The sequence below is a fragment of the Canis aureus genome, chromosome 23 (genome assembly GCF_053574225.1).
Source record: "Canis aureus isolate CA01 chromosome 23, VMU_Caureus_v.1.0, whole genome shotgun sequence".
Taxonomy (NCBI): domain Eukaryota; kingdom Metazoa; phylum Chordata; class Mammalia; order Carnivora; family Canidae; genus Canis; species Canis aureus.
Window position 1 is genome coordinate 14,161,479 of NC_135633.1, and position 22,070 is coordinate 14,183,548.

Genomic DNA, 22,070 nt, shown 5'->3' on the forward strand with positions numbered 1-22,070 from the left:
CTTGTTTAGGGGACGATAGTGCAGTGAGATCTCCTGAGTAAGACTTGCCAGAAAATTGAGAATGTGAGAAGGGCTAGGGCCATGAACCAGAAGGGGGCATTCACATTTTCTAAGTGCTTTCCAGAAAAGGCTAATTCCCTTAACTAGAACAGAACAACAAAAGCTAGGTGGGTATGGGGCAGGGTAGTATTGTGTCAAAATAAATCTGCTCACGTAGGTATTTAATTTAAACAGGCTTCTTCTTTACTGTTGACTTCCATGCATTCGGACATGTTCCTAGGCTTTGAGGTGACCTATCGTATCCATTCTTTTGACCTGAACACTTCCCAAGAAATAGCTACTAACATGGGTCTTGGTATCGATGGTAGTTGTATGATTTTTTTGATGATAAACTTGGCTTTGACATATTGGAGCATCAGGACTGAATAGTGGTTTATGGAAGTGATAAAACATGGGTCACTATACACAGAAAAAGGATAGTAAACAGCAAAGACATAGCTTTGATGTTTTGTCACCTTGAAGGGCACAGGCTTAAATGCTTGAGTAGAAATGTGGGAAGGGCTGGGATTTTAAGAAGATTTCATGCTAGCTAAGCCAACCCACCTGACAGAAGCTTTCAAGCCGGCCTCTGCTCCCTTTAATTCATTTGGCTAGAAGCCATCTCTAACACAAGCATTTCCTTATCTAAGGTCTGGAGTCATTTTTTGCTTTCTATTTTGGTTTGAGGCTTAACACTGCTTCTCTTTTGATTAGTGCAAATTTAGCTAGAAAAGATCATTTTCCTTTGCCTTCATGTAATTCTAGAACCAAGAAGTTCAGAGAGGCAGGGTAAAGCACCAGCTTGGTGTTACAAAATATAAATTACAAGTATAAGTTACACATATAAATTAGAGTACATCCGTGGAAGCTATCTTGTAATGTTTTTTGTTACACAGAAGGATATCCTCAAAATTCTTTTGAATGGCCCATAGTTCTTTTGGGTATTAACTGGTAGCGGTAGGCCGGAAGTACACCCACGAACAAGCCACCGAAGTTCTGGAAGGAGGAGTTATGAGCGGACTAGACATCCAGTCGCTCATGTGACTTGAATGTTGTGTCTAGGAAGAAAGACTTGACTTCCTTCCGCTGCTGATACTTCGGACAGACCCTCTCTGAAGGGTCTACAAAGCCATGTGCACGGCTCTCTCATGGCCACACTATGGGCAGAAAATAAGAGGCTTCTCTAATGCAAGCTAGAATATAAATGCCGTAAGAGTGGATCAAAAATGTATTTGGTTATAAAGAAGGAAAATGTAATGAATGATTGGGAGAGGGGGCAGTCAGGAAAGACTTCAAGGGCCTTCATGAATGGAAAATCCACCCCTGAGGCCAGAGACAATGACCCAAGGCATTGGGTCAGATGGTTCCTGTGTCAGGGCACCAGGCAGGGTGAACCGACCAAGACACTTTAGGGTAAATCAGGCAGCAGGGTATGGAATGGTGGCCAATGGCATGGCAGGTACTTGGAGAGTTCCTAGGACTGATTCTTCATTTGATTCCCTCTTTGCAGAGGGAATAAACTGCAGCTGAAGACTTCTTTGTCCTCACGGACTTCAGAATCAGTGAAATCTCTGTGTTTAAACTCTTACCGTCTATGTGACTTCAAAGAAATTATATAACTGCTCAATGCTGCATTTCTCCAGCTGCAGAGAGAGTAATAAGGATACCTTTAAGCAGCAGTGCAAAGAAGAAATGAAGTTGGTGGTTAGAGCTGATCAGCCCAAGGCCTGGCACACAGTAGGTGCGAAACAGTTTCCTTCTGCTTTAGAAGGAAGAGCACAGTAGAGTGGCTTATGGAAGTCAGATGTCAAGATGTACTTTGTCCTGAATAACAAATAAAGCGCATTTAAGCAACTTTTGGTGGGTATCCCATATGCACACCCAGGAGTTTTTCAGTTACTGCTTAGTCATGAGGGAGCTTATTTAAGCTGTACATCTTGGGTACCCGAAAAAGTCCTTTGGTGCACGTGGTTTAAGTCTCTCTACTCAACAATACCAGTTTAATTTTTGGTACTTCAGTAGGAAAAAAAGAAAAGACTACGGCAGCCAAAGAGGAAATGCAGATGGAGTTTTCTTTTTTTATATATGACTTAAAATCATATCGCCGATCCTGAAGGTACAAAAGGTGCCAGAGAAGTCAAAAGCACAATTCGTGAAAAATTGATATATCACGTGATGGAAAGCATCGCTGCTATTGACCACCCCCCCCAAAAAAAAACAGAAAAAAATGTGAACTCGATGTTTGAAAATAGCTTATACTCAAGATCTGATTATGCTACGAGAAAAGGGAAGTAGTACATAATTATACAGATAAAGAGGAGTAGAAATGTAAACATTTGTGTTTCTTAATGTGGTGTCTGCTTTCCCTGAGCTGTTTGTAAATTGATGGTATTTTATAATTGAAGGGGTCGTAGAATCTGAGAAACCTGATATTTTCTGGTGTGGGTCCAGAACCCCCTTCTTTGTCACTCCTGCCTCTGTCCTGTTCAGTGACCCCATGCTGATTCTACTCACTTTCAAGGACGCCAGCCACACCCTGGTACCACACAGTCAATCCACTGCTTGCTGGATCAGTATTGGATTGAGGAGGAAAAATAATAATTTCTGTGTTAATTATAACTAGAGTGAGTTTTCCCCCATTACTTTGAAGCCCTTTTTTGCTTATATTTACTTTCTATGTCCTGCTTTCATATGTCTTCTGTAGAACGTGGGGTTAAAAATTCTTCATATGTACCCCATATTTACAAAAATATGGTTCGCCTCAGATATTTTCTCAGAAGTTCTGTGTATACATAATGAATTTCCTGTTTTATTTAGAAAATAATGTAAAAGCTTGTTTTTAAGCTTTGTACATTCATCTACATCTGCATGATTTTCTTTGTATTTATAATGCAACTGTTTTGATTTTAGATATAGTACATATGTATATACCGTGTATATAGAAATATACATTATATGTGAATCTGTAGCTACTTGATTTATAAATGAAGGGCTTTATCTCATTCATTCTGTATATCTAGCACCTGGTAGGATGCATGCCTGTATAATGAGAATCCTGGTAAATATTTGCTTATTATGGGTGAAAAACATGAATTCATTTCCAGATCTGTATTTAAGGTTTTGGGTTAAAAGGCTGTACTCAGCATAAGTCTGAATTGGTAACAGGAGGCTTTTTAAAGATGCCAACTTAGGAGTTCAAGTTGTTCCTGAGAAGTACTATTCTTACACTGGTTCAAGTCACATTTAGAACATTTGAAATACCTCTTGCAAGGGAGCATGCTTCACTCTGCTCCAGGAGCCAAGGGGATAATCACTTCCATTTATACAGGGAGTTTGGGAGATTGGACATCAGAGGGATCCTCCCACTTCCGGAAGCATCCCCACTCCACGTGATAGTCTAATTTTTCATTCCTACCATATAGGAAAAACCACCCATGAAACCGTAGAAAGGCAAACTCACACATTCCATTGAGAAGGAATGAGAACACCTGCTGTATAGTGAAGTCAACTTCAAGAAGAAAAAAAAAGGCCTTTAGGGTTTTGATACAGTGAAGTCAGAATCCTTGATAACTGTGGTACAAGGAGAACATACTTAGTATGTATGTAAAAGTTCATTTTGTCTTTAAAAAGCTGTCACAGTATAAGTAACATAGAAGTAATGCTTTGTTCACATCAGTTGTTTCCCTGTTTCAATAAAACTTCTGTTTCTATAAAATAAATGGAAAATCAGGTTGGGAGTCAAAGTATGAGATAAAGCACATGCCTTGCAGTTCAAGTCCAAGGATCCTATCACCAGCCAGGAGTCAGAGGTCTAACTGGCAGGCAAAGTTCTCGAGGCAGAGTAGGAGAAGGAAGAGCAAAGAACAGTCTTTGAAATATTTAACTAATAAACTTTAATTGCAAAGTCATAGGAAGCACCAAAATATGTGTAAACATATTTCCACAGAGGCATCAGCCAATGTCCTATAAGTAACTTCATTTTAAATATCCCATGCAATTAAGTTCACAGCATCCTTCCTATTGACTTGCTCTTACCCCTTCCCTCACTCCACCCCACTTGATGCCTTTGATTCCTCTTCTTCCACTAAACCCTGCGCATCTGTAATTGCCAGTGCAGGTGGCCCTCCTCTGTTTCTCCACAGCACCTTGGACATCCCCTGTAATAGTACTTACCAGGGGCACCTGGGTGGCTCAGTCCATTAAGCGTCTGCCTTCGGCTCAGGTCATGGGCCTGGGTCCTGGGGTGGAACCTCTCCTCTGGCTCCCTGCTCAGTGGTGAGTCTGCTTCTCCCTCTCCGTCTGCCCCTTCCTCTCCCCACCCAGCATTTGTGCTCTCTCTCTCTCTCTCTCTTTCTCTCTCTCTCATGTGGTCTCTCTCTCATGCACTCTCTCTCAAATAAATAAAATCTTTTTTAAAAAATTCCTAACTGTGCATCTCCTCTTAGATGATAAGCTCCTCGAGGGTAGACGCTGTTTCTTGTCCCAGTGCTCTTAGAACTCAGTCTGAGGCTTGGTGCAGCATGGTTGCTCAACCAACATTTACTGACTTGAATTGAATTCTGGGGAAGACAGAGGAGGGATGAAATATGAAAGGGAAGAGAAGGTCCTCAAAATCACATCTCCAGAGCTACGTGACAGTAGGAAGAAATATGAACTCATACTTGCTTTCCGTAAATATTTATTGGGTGCCTCCTAATGTGAAAAACTATGTTCCAGCAATACATCAATGAACAAAACAAACAGAAATCTTCACCTTGGAGGAACTTACATTCTAGTTGCATGAGACACGCAATAAATAATAAGTAAATTGTGTGGTATTTGGAAGGTGGTAATTGATTTGGAAAAAGAAAATAAGAACTGAGAAGCCAACCGGGTGCAATTATGGGCTGAACTTTTGCACAGAGAGGTCAGAAGATGACATTGAGCAAAGACAGGAAGGAGGTGGGGAATCAGCCATGTGGAGATTGGGGGAAGAGTGTTCTAAGCAGAAGGAAGAGCATGTAGAGGCCTTACAGGGAGGGATGTCCCTGGGGCATCCAAGGAACACAGAGGCCCTTGTGGCTGGAATAGGAGAAAGAAGGAGAGAGTGGGAGGAGATGGTGCCAGAGAGTCTAGGGGTCCAGATTCCATAAGGGATTTGAGGCTGTTGTAGCGGCCTAGCCTTCACACTGGTGCCAAGAGAGAGACGGGCAGCATGAAGCCCCCGTGGCAGTGCAGAAAGGCTGAGGCCATGTTCTATGTGCCTCTCATGAAGCTGGCCCTTTCTGGGGGCCTCACCTCTTCCCAGGTCCCTAGCTACTCCCATCTGTGCCCACTTTGTGCCTCCTTCTCTCATTTCTCCATCTAGATCTTACCTTGACATTTGATTTTGTACAGGCCATAGACTTTGTCATATACCCGCCCCCCCATAGTTCGTTGACTTGTCCAATGTTTTAAACTGGGATGTTTCAAGTAAAAAGTAAAGACTGTACAATTTTCTTTAAAAATGAGAAGATCTGGTAATACTGGACCTGCCTCCTTTCATGGCCACAAGTCAATGGATCTGAGGATTCTTCAGACAGAGGCACTTAGCTTCCTGTTTGACACCACTCCCTACTGTCTTACACCCTACTCTCTGACCTCATTTCACTTACCAGTTGGACCCTTACAGGCATTTAACTGCATAGTCTTATCCTATAGGCCTACTGATGCCTACCGCTTCCCCGGTTTCTGACAGCTCCTTGACTTCCATTCTTTCCTTGGGTAGTTGATTTCTGCTGTTCGTCTTGGCAGGCCTGCCTTTCTCAACCTGGGCCAGCTCCTGGCTTCCAACCATCCTAGGCTTTGCCCTCAGACTCAATCTTGCTGGCTCAGTCCTGTTGAGAATTTCTGTATCCGCATACCTGGGCTGGAAGGTCTCCGGGAAGTCTGCCAGCGGAGGGAACCCCAGATCTCCTGTTTGAGCACAAAAAAAAAAAAAAAAAAAAAAAGGAGAAAACAGGTGTTCAGCTTTCCTCTAATAAGTGCACTTTTAATTCCCTTGTCTTTTAAATCTGCAAAAGGATGAAAGACTGCTGTGCTGTTCTCATTTAACTCCCAGAGTTCTACCTGGGGTTTCACTGGTTCCAGAAAGAAACGTTGCAGAAAAGACAGTTTTTCTATTTTCTTTCTTTATAATTAAAGTGTCCTTTTGCCAATAGTAAATCTATGGGAGCTGAATGACTAATCAAAGCGAGGTTGTTTCTGAAGTGCGGTGGGAAGCCATAACTTGTTCCCTGTTCCAATAAAACTTCTGTTTCTATAAAATCAACGGAAAGTTATGTTGGCAATCAAAGGATGAGATAAAGCATCTGCCTTGCGGTTCAAGTCCAAGGATCCCATCACCAGCCAGGGGTCAGAGGTCTAACTTGCTGGAAAAGTTCTGAAGGCAGAAGAGGAGGAGGAGGAAGAGCAACGGAACAGTCTTTGAAATATTTAATTTGCAAACTTTAATTGCAAAGTCAGGGAAAGCCTCGAAATTCATTTATTTTACTCTCACCTAATTAGACTTTTAAAAGTAAGTACAAAGAAGGAAAGCAAAAAGGAGGGGAGGATGGGAGGGAGGGAGAGGGTAGAGGGTCAACACTCCCCCCCTCTGCCCCCCACCCCTGTGCCCTACTCAGCCTCTGTGACCTGCCCCCACCCCCAGAGGGGTGTCACAGACAAAGGTCAGGTGCTGGAGTGAGATGGTAATGGTCTTCCCCACCCCACCCCATTCTTCACCCCTTATGATGTGTTCCCAGTGGCTAGACTGGAGTCTGAAGATGTCTGGTGCACAGGAGGTCCAGCAAGGCCCGGGGAGGTGGGGCAGGAACTGGTTTCTTGGATTTAACGCTGCCTGAGACCTCAGTGGAGATGAAGGAGGCCATGCAGTAGGGAGCCCACTTTAAAAGGGCAGAAAAGCAGGGTAGCAATGTGGGGTGCATTTAGGGCTGACTTCATATCCAGAATAAAGAGGAAGAATTTGGTCCAGTGCCCCGATGCTGGGCTTCCAGGACACCTGGGTGGGTTAAAAAGGTGACTAGAGGGAGGATATGCTAACATTAGGATATCCTACTGACTTCCAGTTCTAGGCTGCATGTTGAGTGAAGAACGGACTAATTCTCTGGTGGCCCATGCAACAGCTAAAAGACACCCCAGGAAGCTTTATCTGCAATGTTCTTTTTAAGATTGTTTTAATCACAAGCCATTAGAAAGCCCATAATGTTCACTGGGTATCCCTGACTGGAGCAAATTGGCCTTCTTTAAAGAGCCAAAGACAAAAAAAAAAAAAAAAAAAACAACCACCTTTTCTCTTTTGATTTGTGAGCCCCTGGGTTCCTCGAATGCTTCTCTTCAAAGATTATTTTTCCCATTTCATGCCTGTCGTTTTATTTTCTGATACCTGCTTAGAAATAACCTTGTCTTTCTGGTGCTTAGTTATACCCCATAAATCCTTCTGCCATTTCTAAGAAAACCACAGAACTCCGCTCTGACAGCCTTCCCAGCGCGGCCCGGCACTGCCACCTAGGCTGGCTTAGTGGGAAGAGGTTTAATGGGCTTCCTCCTGCTGAGGACTCGGACGGAATTTGTAAAATGGGATTTAATTGGGACTGAATAAACTCCGCTTTGAAATTCCTCGCACATCGGCCCTGGCTCATGGGTGACAACAGTCTGCATTTGCTCTGATTTGGGACAGAATCCTGGTCCCGCAGCCCCGGAGCCCCGAGAAAGAGGCAGCAATGGGGCCCCCGCACGGCCTTTCCCAGCTGCCAGTCACCTGCTGCTCAGCAAGAGGCTCCCAGCCCACGGCTCCCCTCTCTCTCTCTCTCCCTCTCTCTCTCTCTCCCCCAACAAAGGAAACAGGAACTACCAGGAGCCAGCTTTCTTTTTTTTCTTTTTTTTAAGGATTTTAGTTATGTATTCTTTAGAGAGAGAGAGAGAAGCAGGCTCCATGCAGGGATCCCGATGCGGGACTTGATCCCAGGTCTCCAGGATCACACCCTGGGCCAAAGGCAGGTGCTCAACCGCTGAGCCACCCAGGGATCCCCCCAGCTTTCATTTGATGAAGAGCTGTTCCCTGGTTCAGGGCTGGGTAGTGCCCACTGACTTCGTGCTGCCTATGGACAACTTTGGAAATCCCATTCGATAGCGGTGGAGGAAGCAAAATTAGACCCCTGATTAGTGAAAGTCTCGGAGAGCTTAGCAGGAAAGCCTGTGTCCCACCCAGAGCCTTGCCACTGCCCGGGGCTGCTGACAGAGCCACAGACCTGTTGTTCTTAGAATGGGTGTGGGCCTGTCCCTTGGGGTGAGACTGGGGGAGTGAGAGTGGGGTGGGATGCATGACCCTGGAGCAAGGAACGGAGGGGAGCAGGGAGGGTGGATTGTGCTTTCCTGGATGATGGAAACTTTCTCCCCTTATGGAAATGGCGGGGGAATCTAGAATCAGAGTAGCAAATAGATTTTGTCCGGTGCATTGGTGGTAACCGCCTAGAAGACTGTATTGAGGAGAAATTCAAGTCTGTGTCTGGGCTCCAGGGAGGAAAAGGTATTGTGATTGATGAGTAGTCATATAGCATGACCCAGTTTGGAGAAGAAACTTTACCTCCGTCCAGTAAACAGTGAGTTAGAAAATTTGGGGCTGATATCCAGTGAGTTCATTGCCTTGGGAAACAGTAGAGAAACTTAACAGGATACGTAAAATTCTTCATGCTATGGGCCTCGGAGCTTCTCTAGCATAGTGTCCCACCCCACCCCCATCCCTCACTTTAGACACCCATCATGGGGCTCTGAACACAGTCTCAGGCAGCCAGAAAACCCATGCCAGAGACCGTGGGAGCTCCAGCCCTTCAGAGACCAGAGCAGAGGCCCCCAGGGCCACACAGTAGGGGCTGGGGCCCAGGTGCCTGGAGCTGTGGGTCCCACAGGGGGAAGCAGCAGCAGCAGGGGTGAGACATGTTCAGCCTGGCGCCAGCGAAGCCTTCAGACCAGAAGAACCTCAGGAGAGAGGCGCTACCAGTGGACAATGAGGAGGCACCACTTCGACTGCCATTTGATAAAAGCCACCAGTTAGGGATGGGGTTAAATCGAGTCTCCTTGGTAAGGGAAAGTAAGCAAGCGGGTATTTCCCAGCAGTGCCCCTGCTGGAGGGGGATGGGGCTCACAGGCTTGTGCTCTAGAACCGGGCATGGAGGCTTGGCCCTCAGTCCCACCCATCATGGGATTCAGCCCAAAGACAAAGGTAGGGCGAGGCCCTGTAGTCCCCACCTTAGCTCTGCGAACCACAAGCACATCCTTTAACCTCTGAGTTTCCGTTTCCTCAGCTGTAAAATGGGAGCAGTAACCCAATGCCATGGGGCCACTGTCCACTTGCTCACTCACTTGCTGCCTGTTTACTATGTGTCCGCCAAGTACCAAGCACCGAGGTAGTTGCTGGATGGACAGGACATGGTCCCTGAGCTTGAGCCAGGAATCTAGACACAGAAACAGTCATAAACCAAAGAGGAAAGGCTTGGCTGCTTTTCCCATCCACGCGTATATTCTCTAATACCCACTTACACGTAGATAATGACTCTGTGGGGGACTAATGCCCAGCCCGGGATGTAGCCGGTATTCGAGAAATACTGGTGTTAGGAGAATCTCATTGAGAAGACGTGCCCCACTCCCAGAGGCTGCCCCAGGGACACAACCCTGAGATAGCTGACACCAGCTGGATGGTATACACATCTGAACCCACTTACAGCCTCCTTTAAACTAGTGGCAGGTGTGGAATCCACACGCCTTGCTGCCATTCAACACAAGTCCTGCATGTAGGTTCCCTGCCTGTTTAACCTGCTGCCCACCGGCCTGGAGTGGCCCACCTGTTTCCTTGGTGTCACTGGGTCCTCTGCTTAAGCAGCTGGGAGGGGAGGGCCGGGGGCACCTCAGATTACACTTGGGAAGCTCCCAGGAACTTAGAAACACCAAGTGGATGACTGAATCTGACACAGGCAGCTTGAGGGAGGCATGGAAGTTAGTGCAGAAGGGGAGAAAGGGAAGGGAGACCTTGCCTGTGTGGCCTTTGGGGACAGGCCTGGGAGCCCCGTGCTTATCTGTGAGCCCTGGCCACACTGACATTAGCCTGCGAGCAATCTCCCCTTCCCCTAGCTGTCTTCCCAGGACCCCAGCAGTCTCTGAGGCCATCCCCACGGCTCACCCACAAAAGGAGCAGCTCGGGTCTTGCCTACAACCCCCAAATCTGCCTACCTGTATCCATTTTGCTCTCTTCTCTCCTTTGACAAAATTCTCCAGGTGGAGTCCTGCCACGTGTGTGCTCACGTATGATCACTCTGAGGCTGTGCAGGACTTTCAAAGGGTAAATCCCTCTTCTAACCACTGCTCTATCAGTACCCACCCAAGAGGCAAAATAACCGAATGACCTGGATATAGCAGGCAAAGCATTCAAATAAACCACCCAGACAAGACTGGTAACTTAACTTTTTCACTAGCAGAAAGAGCAATACTTAGGGTCTCTAAACACCTACTAAATGCATATGAAACAACTTTGACAATGGGCGGATAATCAAATTGCTCTGAATAATCCAATCTAGTGTTTTCCTGCTTCCTCTTCATGCTAATTTATTCTGACGGCTTTTCAATAATGAAAATCTGTTCTTGTAGAATCCATTTCATCGAGATTTTCCATATTAAAATGGAGATGGAAATGTCGTGGAGAATTAGATTACTTGTCCTCCTTCCAGCGCCCGGCATTCCTGAGGAGGGGCTTTGTCTCGCAGTGGATAACCAGATGGCATTAATTGGAAAGGAGAGTGTACCTTCCATGGCAGGCCAGGCAATTATTTTTAAAGTGCTCTTTCGGTCTAGTCGAAGCCTCTTGCCTGCACAGACTTCATTGGTTCCTCTCCTCATGAAATGTGTTGATTTTCAGAGCATTTTCAGCCCTGATCATTACCACCAGGGTGAAAAACTAGCTTAAATAAACGTTTCAGTGACTAGAACATGTGTTGGTGTCTCATTCTGGAGAAACACTCTCTGGGCAAACCAAATCCTTGACATCAAAAACAAAAAGGCAGATTGATAAATAGGGACAGATTTGGGAGCACAGGTCGTGTATAGGGGCTGGGGGTGGAGATAAAGGCGTGAATAAGGTACAATTCCCACCTGCTAGGAGCCGAAGTCCTAGTGTGGGCTTCTCAGGCTTCAGGGTGCATAAGAATCACTTGGGCAATGTGTTGAAAATGTGGCCCTCTGGGATCTGCTCTCAGGGATTCTGAATCAGTTGGTGCTCAATAGTTGCTAGCTGCCAAAGGCAAAATATATGTGGTACATTTTTCCTAAATTTACTCTGGTAGTTTACTGCATGCAATTGTCTTGGGGTGTCATCAACCCTCTTTCTTGAGCACTCCCCAGAAGATCTTAAATATGAGACAGGCACTTTTTCCAAAAGCTATGTGAATAATTTCATTCAGGTCAGATACTATTAATTTGGTTATTGCTGTAAAGGTGAGGCACCCCCATGGCCCCAAAGTTCTCATCTTATTCATTTTATTTGTGTAGCTTATTCATTTTATTTGTGTAGCTTTAGTTTTCACTTCCTAAATTCTCCTGCAGGATTATGCTAATTTAGCTTTTCTCAAGTAGATTGCTAAATAATAATATTAAGAATAACAACAATGACGATGATAAATATTTACTGGCAACTTACTATATAGCAGTAAGCACTCTGCATGTTCCATCTTGCTTCTCCCAGCCACCAGACGTGACATACGCTATTGTTATCTCTCATCTTACAGATGAGATGGGCATCACTGTAGGCTTCCCCAGCTACATGTGGGCATGGGCGATTAGCTGAGCCATCTGGGTTTTCTGGAGATTGCCCACGTAGGAGGACCAACTAGGACGGTCTGCCCAGCACTGAAGGGTTTTCTGGGAATCAAGACTTCTCATTTTAAAACTGAGAAAATTGGAATGAGTTGGTCATCCTCCTCCTTTTTATGAGGTTTTTTTGGAGGGGGACACCAAAATCCAAAGAAAGAATAGTTTCAAGTTCTTAGTGGAAAGCTGAGTCCTACGACCCAGAGGGAGTCCAAATGGTTCATTTAAGAGACAAGAAGCAACCAAAAAGCTGTGGCACAGGGGTCAGGAAAATGAATGTGAGAACGTCAGGTTTGAACACTTCATTGTGGTCTGGGACAATTAGAAAAAGTGGCCTTGACTCGCCAGCTATAGCATGGTACATGGTGTGTCAGCGCATTTAAATGGCCACGTATGAAGTACATGTATCTGCTCTTCTCCTGTCCTCTTCCCCGAGGCTTCTCCAGAAATGCTTGTAGTGCAATGTGTTCTAGAACAATCTGGTGCCATCCCAAGTCCTACCGCTTAATGTCAACTCTCAAAAATCTCAACTCTCAATTCTTAGGAAAAGCAATGGCAAGTCCAGCAGCTTAATTCCTGTCGCCTGGGAGCATGTGTTGAACAACCTCATTCTCATCTTTCTAATGGAATGGAGAACGTTGTCAGGCCGCCCATGTCAGATTCAGAGTCCTCCACTCGGTGCTTCTAAGCTCTTGGGGAGCTTCCCAAGTATAAGCTGACACCCTCCCCCCTGCACTGCCACCTTCCAGACACAGAGGACCCAAAGAGACCAAAGAAAGAGATGGGCCACTCCAGACTGGTGATCAGCAGGTTAAACAGGTGGGAGAACTTACATACGAGGCTTGTCTTGAGTGGCAGCAAGAGTGTGGATTCCACACCTGCCACCAAATCTTAAAAAGTTTAAAGGAGGCTTTAAGTGGGTTCAGATGTGTATACCGTCCAGATGGTCTTAGCACCACATCACCCCACATCTCCAGGCTGTGTCTTGGGGCACCCTTATTGCTCTAGTACTTTTTCCTTTAAAGATTTCATTTATTTATTTAAGAGAGAGAGCATGGCGGGGAGTGGGGGTGGGGAGGGGTGTTGTGAGGGAGAGGGAGAAGCGGAGCCAAACATGAGGCTCCATCCCAGGACCCCGGGATCATGACCCGAGCTGAAGACAGCCTCTTAACCCACTGAGCCAGCCAGGTGCCCCTGCTCTAGTACTTTTAAAGGTGTACTTACATCACGTACACTAACGTCCCTTTGACCAACTCAAGCCATGTGGCCAAACTCAGGGGAGGAGAAGTAGACTCCACCTTTTGATGAGCAGAGCTACAAAGAATTTGTGCCCATGTTCTGCAACTTGGCACACCTGCTATATACCAGGTACTGTTCTAGGCACTGAGATCACCATGTAGAAAAGAGACACAAGTCCTTGACTTCTCTTTCCTTTACATAATTATAGCTCTGTCTGCTAACCATAGGTAGTCTTATTAATAACATAGTAGCTATAGTGAGAGTAAATGTGGGGGAAGGTAATACTCAGGGGCCTTTCTGTTTATTCTATGTTGTAATATTACCCTTTTCTGGATTTTTTATCCCTCAAAATCATTTTCTTGAAACCACAGTATTGAGACATAATTCACATACCCTACAATTTGCCCATTTGAAGCATACAATTCACTGCTCTTTAGTCGATCCACAGAGTTGTGCAATCATCGCCGCAATCTAATTTTAGAACATTTGCTTCTCCTCTAAAAACTGCTGCAACATTAGCAGTGCCTCTCCATCGGCCCATCCCTACCTAACCCCAGCCCCACTCCTGCCAACTCTTGATTGGAGGTTAAAGAAGAGCTCTGTCAAAAATCACTGGAGAACAAAAGCAAACAGTGCGAGAATTAAAAACTAAGCGGAAAGGTACACAAAGAGAAACTTCCTCTCGGATCTGTCCTTACTGCCTCCCCTTACCCCCAGCAGTGAACTTGACCAGTCCGGACTTGAAGAGGACCAGCGGATGGTATTCATCCATCTATTTAGTGATTGATCATTGGGCCCGGCCCTGGGAATATAGATGAAGGTATGGACTGTGATCTGAAGCAGCTCAGAGACCAGAGGTTGGGGGATGGGGGTGCAACGCAGCAAGAATCCAGAGGACAGTGTAGCCTAGAGCTGTAGACGTGGCCACCAGGTAGAGATAACTTGCCTGATGATAAAGCCAATATGGATGGGGAGGGGAGGAAAACCTAGACAGAGAAGGGCCACCTGCTAATGACATTGTCGGAGCTCCATATCCAAACATCCCACAAATGTGCCTCAGGTTCCCTAGGTACTTGACACGCAATTTCCTTTCTCTGTTTGAAGTTGGGTATCTGTCACTTGCAATCAAAATCAGATACATCCAAACTAATGCGCGGCTCAGCCCCCTCTTGCCTTCTCTGCAAAGTGTCATCAGAGAGTGTGAAAGTCTGGGGCATCTCTTCATCTCGCCATCTGCAGAGACCAGCTCGAATGGTGCCTTCTCCCAAGGAGCTTCCACTGACGCCACTGGTTTCCTAAGCTCCCCAGGTTGTTAGAGAATTTGAAAGAGATAAAGGTGCGAGGTAGAAGGGCAGATGGGAAGCCAGGGAGCCAATGCACAGAAAAGCACTCAAGCTGCAGAATTAGGTGAACCTGGACCACTTAATTTTCTGTACCTGAAAAGTGGAAATCATGTTATTTACTTTGCAGACTTGGGCGAGCATTACATGAGAGAATACATGTGGCTGTGCTGATCGTGGGGCTTCAAAAAATCGGTTAGCGTCCAATTTAACTTTGTCTCCCTCCCTTCTCCATGATTACGATTCTCAGGACAGAGGACTTGGTTTGTGGGGACCCAGGTTAAGTAGTTTTTTAAAGGATGGATTGATTGATTGATGTGGGGGAGAGAGAGAAAAAGCATGACTGGGAGGAGCAGAGGGAGAGAGAGGGTCCCAAGCAGACTCTTTGCTGAGTGTGGAGCCCGACACGGGGATCGATCTGAGGACCTTGAGACCGTGACCTGAGCTGAAACCAAGAGTCAGCCACTTAACCGACTGTGCCAGGCTCCCCCAGGTTCAACAGTTTTATCCCGTTTGCTTATTTGTGTCATGTATTCGACATATTAGTCCCACAAATGTAAAAAAATCCTGGCCCCTACCTTCAGGACCTCCGAATCATTCATTTGGAAGCCTCCTGCAAGAACTGGAGTTAGGGAGGGAGGAGAGGAATGATCACTGACCCCAGGGCCAGTGGAAGAGCTGCAGGCCGGTCCGGGAGGGGTGGGACTGTGATGGGGAATGTAGCTCGAGATGCCCCATCTCTGGCACCATGGGGTGTGATTGTGTGCTTTTTCTCTGGGAAGGCTGAGCTGCTGGTGGGCAGAGGCAGGGAGACTGATTGGCAAGGCGGGTGCACTGGATGCACCGGGGCTGAGGAGCTAGGGGACGTGAGGGAGTCTGGAGAGTGGGCACTGCGAGCCCAATGGGGATGCCGGCCGTGGACAGACAGAGGACTGTCATTCCCAAGAGGACACTTCCTACAGGAGCTGTCCCAAGGCATCGCATGATGGGGGCCCCGCTGTCCTGTGGGGGGCAGTGGGTGACCAGGCATCCGAGGCTCTCCCTAAGGGGCCAGGATCCCAGCTACCCTTTAGGTTGTTTACAAAGAGGGCCTCTTAAAAAAAAAAAAAAAAAAAAAAAAGAGCCCCCTGATTGCTTGATTGCGGGGAAGGTTTGAGACTGTTCTCTGCGACACCATCTGTGGCTGCCGTGGAAACAGACTTGAACTCGGGACAGGGGACAACCGCCGAGGAGGGCTGCCTTCTGGTTTCTCCCCATGTGCACTAATCGGCACCTTTGGCCACGCAGACAATCACCAACTGGGGACACTGCGAGGTGACTCTGCAAACGGTGGAGAGAGGTGGAGAGAGCGGGCTTCCGCTACGAAGGCATTTATTCTGACTTTGACAACCACCTAGAGGTTGGGGAGGGGGGACCAATGCCAGGCACCGAGGCAGAAACGATGCCACCTAGGCAGGCACGCACTGCTCCAGGTCAAGTTGAAATGAGCGCTTCCGGGGATCCCTGGGGGGCTCAGTGGGTTGAGCGCCTACCTTTGGCCCAGGGCGTGACCTTGGGGTCCCAGGATCGAGTCCCGCCTTGGGCTCCCTGCAGGGGCCTGCTTCTCCCTCCTCCTGTGTCTCTGCCTCTCTCTCTCTCTCTCTCTCTCTATCATGAATAAATAAATAAATAAATCTTTAAAAAAAGGGAGGGGGGATCCCTGGGTGGCTCAGCAGTTTAGCGCCTGCCTTTGGCCCAGGGCACGATCCTGGAGTCCCGGGATTGAGTCCCACGTCGGGCTCCAGGCATGGAGCCTGCTTCTCCCTCCTCCTGTGTCTCTGCCTCTCTCTCTCTCTCTCTCTGTCTATCATAAATAAATAAATAAATAAATAAATAAATAAATCTTTAAAAAAAAAAAAAAGGAGCGATGAGCACTTCCCCTGAGGGCAGAGCAGGGACCCAGGGCCCAAGGTACTCGAGGCCCCTCCAGCTCCCAGGCCAGGCTGTGACACAGGGCGTGAACAGTTTGCTGGGACTTCCAGGACCCCTGGAAGTAAGTGGGGTGAGGGGGCGTCTCTAGCCCCTGGCAACAGGCAGGGCTCTCTGTTCTCCACTCTGGAGACACCTGGAAGGCTCCAGCTGCTGGAGGCATCAGCTCCTTGTGGCCTTTGATTGCTTTTTGAGGAGCACCTTGGAGGAATCCAGAAGTGTCCTGAGTCAGACTGGGCTGGATCCAGAGCCCCTGGCACCCACTAGCCGTGCTGTCAGCCTGCCAGAGTTTCAGGGGCTCTCTGAGCCCTGGTGCCCTCGGCCAGGCAGGGAGGCTGGGGAACCCTCTTGGAAGCCTTAGGATCCTGGGCCGTGGCCGCAGTGGGCGGCTGGCCCTCCGGCCCGGGCTTCCCGGGTGCCTACCCCTTTAAGGGAGACAGCCAGCTGCTTCCCGAACCCCAGGCACCCAGAGAACAGTGCTAATCAACACAGTAAACAGAAGGAGGGGATTGATTTGTTCCCCTTCTCACACAAAGCTGAGCACGCGACAGGTTATGGTTTTGAATATTAATGCATTTGAAGTGAGAAGAACCACTTATAACAGAGACTGTCTTGCTTGCAAAGATTTATTCCCCATGTAGTTTTCCATGGCTCATAAAAGGTGATGGATGAACGTAATTTTTAGTTTAATTTCTTGCCATGCCGTTCAGTAATTTTTGAGATAAACTCAAATTACTAAGGTTCTGGAACTGTTCAAAGCAATGAGGAGCCATGCACATCTGGTTGTACAGAGGACACGGCGTGTTTAATTTTTCAAGCCAGCCAAGGAAGAGGTGATTAGGAATCCCAGCACACATGTAAACCGTGTTATCTTTAAAGTTCGCTTCTGCTGTCTCCAAATGCAAACCAAACCACCCTTTGAGAAAATTTCTGTTGGCCCCTTTGGGGAAAGGAGGCAGGTTCATGAAGAGATAGGACAGGTATACAGCTTTTTTTTTTTCTTAGATAGTTTCTATCTTTTATGGAAATATATATTTGAATGTTTACAAAATGGAAAAATAGCACTTAGGATTATGAAAAAAAATCTGGATTTTTTTTATAAAGGAAATAAAAGGAAATTTGCTTTTATGTTTTTCCTATAGGTTTTAAGTGTTCATCAAGCAAGATGAGCAGGGATCCTTTAAAAAATGAGCAGTGTGGTATAGAAGGGGGAAAATATGAGTCTCCGAGGCCACCTGAGCTAAACATGCACAAGGACAAGTGACCTCGATGCAAAAAAACTGGCACATGCAGTGACAGCCCCCGTTTGTTAGAGGCTGCAATGGGCCAAAGGGAAAATCTTTACCAACTGGTTTGTCTTGGCAAGTCCTAAATAAATGAACAGAGAAATAAACAATGAAATAAATGAAAGAGCGTAACTAGTGACCGAAGGGAATTAACATCTTGACAAAGGTTGGTAATTTTTTAGGAAGGATTTATGTTTACATTAAAAAAAAAAATCCCAAACCTTGTTCTATGTTATAACTTGCCTTAAATGTGGTCCTATTTATTAAACAGAGTTAGGCTAAATAAAATATGCTATTCTCCTAATGAAGATCTTTCGTCCTTATAATCATCCTGTGAACAAAGGAGAAAAAGATAAATGTTCAAATCAGTGCATGTTTGGCCCTCTATCACTGACATAGCCTAAAAAGAATCCTTTTATATCAGCAATTTAATGGTGGGGACATCGTACATACCCAGAATGACACTTTCAGTCTGGATGACAAGATGATATTTGCAGCATGCCAGGCACAGCTAATGTGTTGAAAATAGAAGGGAAAAAAAAACTACTCAATATTGTGATGATTCTGGTTCTATGGCTGCAATCATCTTCAGAGGTAAAAAAAAAAAAAAAAAAAATCATGACTGCAGTAAAATTAAAAAGATAGAAGGTAATGATTTAATAAAAAGTGTTATGACAGTTTAAACTATCTGTGGGGGAAAAAATAAATAAATAAGTATCTGTGGATCCTAAGTGCACTCCTCACCGGGCTTGGTGGATGCTCTCTAAAACTTCTATGGATAGGAAAAAAAAAAAAAAAAAAAAAGCTACAGTGTATAAACTTGCCACAGAGTAGTATAAACAAGAGGATGAGACCTAAAAGAAAATAAAACAAGCTACAGTCTTAGCAATCTCCATTTACTTATTTGTCACTCGCATACCACTGGTTCAGGAAAAGAACTCGAAGTGGTTTTTTTTTTTTTTTTTTCGAAGTGGTTTTTAATGAAAGATTCGAAAGTAATGTGATCCTAAAATAAAATAACACAGCCCAAAAGTCCTGTAGCAAAGGAAACGATGTTTGATCCCTGGGTACTTTCATGTCTCAGATTTGCCCTCACACTGAGCATCAGGATCACCTAAAAATCATCTTCCACACCATCAGGTCCTCGTGGGGAATCCGTGCACCTGACCAGTTGTCGGGCTTCCCGCCTCACCGTCGGGCCTGTGCACACCACGTTCACCTCACCTCACGTCAGGCCCTTCTGCTCGGTGGCTCTCCCTTGGTTTGACCTTCAGTTTGTCTCTCAGATTAGCCCTCTGGTTTATTATGCAGGAAGAAATTGATCCAAGATCAAGGAGAGGGATTTAATACAAATTGCTACTGACAGGGTGTACCAATTTAAGCATTTATTGACTAACAAACTCTGCTCAGCCATGCCAGTGCGCACTCATTGAAACCTCTTGTCTGCACACTTGGGAGGCCCTGGTTCACTCAATAAGTCAGTGATCCCACCACTGACGTTAGCTTTCGAAGGAGCTCTCTTCTCAACAATGTCCAGTTCTCACCCATTTTTTGCTATTACCCACTTTGGGTTTTTCAGTGTCATGCTGCCCCTGTCCCCAGAGAATAAATGTAGGCTCTGTAGGTTCTGGACCAGAGGTTTCTAATTGTTTTGACCCAGAACCCACAGTAAGAAATACATTGTTGATCACAATCAGGGACACACACACACACACAGACCCCAAAAGTTTCATTTAAAAACAAAAATAAAACCTTACCTTTACAACATGGGATGCATGCTGATTTTTCTATTCCATTTTATCTTACTTTTTTAAAAACTTGGGTCAGGATGCTCTAAATCAATTTCACAATCCCCTAAAATCATGTGACTTGTGGTTTCAAAAACTCTCATCTTGTGCAGTAGACAGCTCTGGTCTTATCCGCTGGGAATCAGGGTCTCATCAACATTGTTTTCTACTTTTGGAGGGTTTCACTACAGCTGAATGATTCTCAGGATATTGCTAGATTTTACTAGTCAGGTGACCACTGGTGTAAGGGCCATCCTCAGTAAAATAGGTACACATGCATGCTCATGCACGCCCATGTGCACATACACAGTCCCATCCTCTATTCTGTTGCTCCATAGAATTTCTGATGGGTCTTTTCCAGTTATGAGTTGTCTTGGCCACAGTCAATAACAGAGCCTTCACCAATAAAAAATAAATTAAAAAAAAAATAACAGAGCCTTCACTGCATTCACCACCCTGCGTGGTCTAGGTCCTCCAGATCTTCCAACATGACCCCATGCCTGATGCTCCTCTGCTCCACAAGTTAGCCCCCAAGAGCAAAGAGCAATATGCTTTACCATCCAGATAAAGCATAATCTTTCAACCCCTTGGAAGGAAAGATAAGAAGAGAGCAAGAACAAGGGCTTTGTAGGGATGTTGACATAATTCTCATTAACTAATAAAAGGAAATGTATTTCATCTGGAAAAACAAATATTTTTTCCTAGAAATAAACAGAGGAATTTATAGTGTGATATTCTTATATCTTCAGTAAGCTTTGAGATGCATAAAAGCTGCTGGAATCTTAATCTATATATAAAGAATTCTATAGTGTATGTCTTGGCTTTTGTCATTATTTATGCAGTTAATGTTTCTAGGTTTATTTTAAAAGTGTTCTAGAATTATTCATAGGTTTTCCCAAAGAGCATTTATTTAACTAACCGGCAGAACTGGGTTCTGATAGCCCCTAAGCAATCTTGAGAGTAATCCAACACTTGCTACTTACACTTCCTTACTACACACCCAGACTTTAACCCCCTGAGCTACAATTTGATTACTCTTTACCCCCTTGAGATCAGACTTCAGTATTTCTCAAATGAACCTTTTATCCAGGTATCAGTCAGGATAGGTTAAGTATGCTGTAGTAACAAACAACCCTAAAACCTTACTGGCTTAAAACAATCAGGTTTATATCTCACCTATGCCACATGTGTCTGTCTCACATTGGTTGGGAGGTAAGGGTGCTGTGCCATATGTTGTCCTCACTCAAGAACTCTGATTTATAGATTCTCCATATCCAGAATGGCACCAGTCACTGCGATGGGGAGAAAGAGAGGGAAAATTGAGCATCGACCCCGAAAGTCTTCTAACTCATAGTGTCACATGTCACTTCTGCTCTTATTTTACTCACTAGAACAAGTCACATGACCATGGCTAACATCAAAAGAATGAAAGAAGTGCCATCTTACCTTGTGCCCAGGAAAGATACACATGAAGTTTCATGAACAGCCTTCTTCTCCATCAGTAAAAAAGATGCTTCTCTGGGCACCTGGGTGGCTCAGATGGTTGGGCATGTGCTTTGGCTCAGGTCATGGTCTCAGCGTCCTGGGATTGAGCCCCATGTCTGGCTCCCTGTTCAGTGGGGATTCTGCTTTTCCCTCTCCCTCTGCCTCTACCTTGTTCATGTTCACTCTCTCAGTATCTCTCTGTCTCAAATGAACAAATAAAATCCTTTTTTTAAAAAAAAAATATGCTTCTCCTCTGTGTCTCAGCAGCATTTAACTCTGTTGACCACCTGTCTTTCTTTAAATTCTCTTCTCCTTTGGCCCTGATCACCTGCTTTCTGACTCCACCTATTACCCTTCTTTTCTCCCTCAAAATGCATGTGTCCCCATGTTCTGAACTAAGATTTCATCCAGGATGGGACCTTGAAGAAGGCAGTCAAATTTTTATCTCTAGTCCTACAAAGAATGATCACCTCAGAAAACTAGGGCAAAAGTAAATATGCATGAATTTACAAAAAAAAAAAACAACACCTTTTTCTCCAAGTTCTTTCTTTTAAAATAGACAATAGAACCAACTGTCTAGAAATTCCACTTTGGAAAATCTACCTAACAAAAATAAAAGCCCCGATATATAAAGATACATCTACCAAGATATTTATCATATCATGGTTTATAGAGGCAAATACCCAGGAAGAACCTAAATGCCCAGGAATAAGAAATGTTCTTGACTCCATTGTAACATACTCAATAGCATAAATTGTTATGCAGCTCTTTAAAAGATTGAAATCAATCTATCTCTAATTGCCCATGGTGTATTGTTAAGTACGAAAAGCAATTTACAGAGTTACATTTATAGTACAATTCCATGTCTATGAAAACAAACACCAACTCCAACCAAAAAAGTACTAAATATGTGTTTCTGTTTGAGCATAAAGGAAATTGTGGAAAAATACATAATAGCTTGTTGATGTTGATCATCTCAGGAGGATTAGAATGGAAGGCAGTGGGAAGAGATTCTTAATCTTCTAAAAATGTATCTTAGGATGGTCTCATAGATT

General features: G+C 45.1%; 1 long non-coding RNA gene across 1 annotated transcript in view; it reads right to left on the bottom strand.

Moving 5' to 3' along the window:
* The window catches only part of LOC144294630 (uncharacterized), a 54,705-nt gene that overhangs the window by 28,059 nt on the left and 4,576 nt on the right, over positions 1-22,070 (bottom strand). Inside the window, exons 3-4 of the long non-coding RNA XR_013361995.1 lie at positions 20,707-20,822; positions 5,922-5,973 (exon numbers count right to left, since the gene is read on the bottom strand). This is a non-coding gene — a long non-coding RNA (uncharacterized LOC144294630). The remainder of the gene's footprint in view (positions 1-5,921; positions 5,974-20,706; positions 20,823-22,070) is intronic.